The sequence below is a fragment of the Pinus tabuliformis genome, chromosome 1_2 (genome assembly GCF_031772625.1).
Source record: "Pinus tabuliformis cultivar Carrire ecotype Pingquan chromosome 1_2, CPIR1, whole genome shotgun sequence".
Taxonomy (NCBI): domain Eukaryota; kingdom Viridiplantae; phylum Streptophyta; class Pinopsida; order Pinales; family Pinaceae; genus Pinus; species Pinus tabuliformis.
Genome location: NC_142298.1, coordinates 819,147,454 through 819,150,691, shown reverse-complemented (window position 1 = coordinate 819,150,691; position 3,238 = coordinate 819,147,454).

Below are 3,238 nucleotides of genomic sequence, written 5' to 3'. Positions count from 1 at the left end.
ATGACATATTGCATTGGATGATTTGAAAATAAAGTTGTAACTCAAATTCAAGGCATTTGGAAAATAAAGAATGCATCTTGGCTTAGTTAGTTGTTTTTAAGGGACGAATATCAAACTAGTATTGTTATTCATGATCGTTCATTTTTTTTCGAGGCCTTCTAAACACATAGAAACTCTGAATCCATAATTTCACCATTTCCACATTATTTGATACCTCAGAGTGTCGATTAAAGCCCTTGGCCTTATTATTGACATCAAATAAATTGACTTTCACGTACATTAATGAAGTAACGACCTTCGATAGGATTTGGTTCAAAAATAGAGTGACATTAATGTAGTAATGACCTTTGGTACGATTTGGTTCAAAAATCAATAAGACTGTAACTATCAGGTTAATAATATATGCTCATATATGTATTAGCTTCTATCAATTTGTTTTATCATATTACAAGATCCCTGTGAAAACTGGTTATCACCATGAAAACTAGTAGTTCTCAGGTGAACAAATTTCATGGGCAATATGGGACACCTATAAGAAACCCTGAAATAAGACATACAAATTTTTAAGGCAATGATATGCTAACAAACTATTATTTTTAATTAAAATAAAAAAAAAATTAATTATTTATAAAGTTAAACATTATAATTTTCCATGGTCAATGCAAAACTAATAGTGGTCAACAGACAAATCGATTACTAGAATTTTGGTGAGAGACTAATAATTAAAGAGTGAAATATATTTATCATTGCTTTCTCACTCACGCTATATTTTCATTGATTATAGAAACAAAGCATTAGCCATGCCTAGTTTCATTTTGATGTTTCATGGGACACCTTACCTCCCGACCATACTAATTCAAGTCTAATCACGTCAAGGAGAATTGAACCTGTGACCTCCTGATGGGGAGTTGCTTTAGCAACAGGACCTCAATCGATTGAGATAACCCTCAGGACTACTTTTATATTAAAATACATATATATTTAAAATGAATCTAATATTTAACATTTTAAATTAACTTATAGAGTTTTTAATTTAGTATTTGAGTATTATATTACATAAATATTTCAAAAGAAATATATTTTAATTGTGTGAATGAAAAATTCTCAAGAATCAATTCTGGTATGTGATATTTCTTCCATGTGATATTGTTTGCTTGAAATTCTTAAAAAAAAATCATTGAGCCGAGAGGCTCATTATACAACACAATATGATGTGTAATATTGTTTGTCCGTTATCAAATTTTGGCTCATTATACAGCACAATATGATGTGTAACATTGTCTGTCTGTTATCAAAATTTAAATTTTGCTAACGTGGGCCCAAATAAATTTTTTAAAAAGTCTAAAAAAATTAAAAAATTAAAAATTAAATTAAATAACTATACAAAACATTTAAATAATATTGGCTCATAAAAAATTAATTAAAAATTAAATTAAATAACTATACAAAACATTTAAATAATATTGGCTCATAGAAAAATTTACACATGAAGAAATTGAATTACTCTTGGCTCATATTAGATCCTTGTCTAAGATAGATCTATATTAGTTTGATTTAAAAACTCAATTTTTAAACATGATATTATTGATTTGATTTTTTTTAAATAATTAATTTTTTTATTTGATTAGATTTTATTTATTTAACATTAAAAAAAAATGATTCATTTAAATTAATAAGATTTTGTTGTAATTTTAAATAAAGCATTTATAGTATATGTTTGTTTGTTGATTGATTATTAATTATTAGAAGATTTTAACAATTTAATATATGAAATATCATTTTTAAGATAAATGATTTATCTTATATAAATAATTTCAAAAGTAATAATATTAATCTAGATAATATTTTCAAGTAAATCAATATCCTTAGTAAATCATCACCAACACTAATAAAATGAGGGAATTATATGCTTACAAGTAGCATCTAAACTCATAGATATATAAAACTAGATAGTAACTCTAATTATAATTTAATTTTATCACAAGAAGATAATTTGTAAAATTTCTATTTACATATCATTATTTTATTATTAACATATTTAATGCATGTATTTGATTATTATTATCTTTTAATGATGGTTGTGAAAAATAAACAATGAATTATATATATATATATATATATATATATATATATATATATATATATATATATATATACTTGAATTGAAAAGATGATACCAAAAGCTCTGATTAAATTGACGATTTAAGATGTGAAAACTTATACATTGAAATAGGTTTGGTCTCCATAACATTCCTCTTAATATTGTATTTTTTTTTTTTTTTTTTTTTTTGTTCAGTTTTATGATTTAATTTGTAGTGAAAAATTACAATCAAAATAGCAATACAAAATAATTAATAACTTATTTATGATAAAATATATGATGATGCTTATTTACTAAAAGTTCAAATTAAAAAGTTAGAAACTCATTTTATATAATGTCAATATGACTGAAATAAAAATCCTAAAATACAAAAATTCTAACACTCAAAAATAGTGGATTAGAAATTTTTTGTATAATGTCAATATGACTGAAGTAAAACCCTAAAATGGAAAAATTCTAAAATTCTAACACTCCGGGTTTAGCAAAAACAACGAATTAGAAAAATTAAAAGAATTTGAATTGTTTAAGAAAACGGAAGCCTTTTTGTTGAGATCATAATTTTTTTGTTAAATATTACTATTTGTATTTTTCTAAAGGTTTTTTTTTTTGAAAAATTAGCAAAATGAATTGGCTCCAAAACTTAGAACATAACTAACACAAAAATACATTGGAAACTTAAAAAAATTAAGAAAAAGTGACTTGAAAACTTCTTGTGTGAAGGTTATTTTGAGTTAACCCTAGACCATAGATCAATGTTCCCAACAATCACTTTTATATCAATTGAATTTGAGATTAAAATAATAATTCATTTAGCTTAATTGTCTTACAATTATGATAAAATGTTAAGGTTAAGCTGAATCCCTTTATAGGTATTCCATGACAATGTCCTTGATATTAGTGAAGAAAGAACCAAAAATTCATTTGTCATAAACTATTTACTATTTTTATGTGTTTTGGTTGGTTAGTAGGGCGAGGTGGTAAAATAGTAAGCCTTACTAGAGTATGATTCTCTAAGTATATATATTAACTCTTTCTAATTGGTTATCACTATACAAATTAGTGAAATGTGGTGAATGTGTCCCATATATTTATAGCTTTTTATTTTGCTTTTAATTAAACAAAATTTCCAAGATAAAT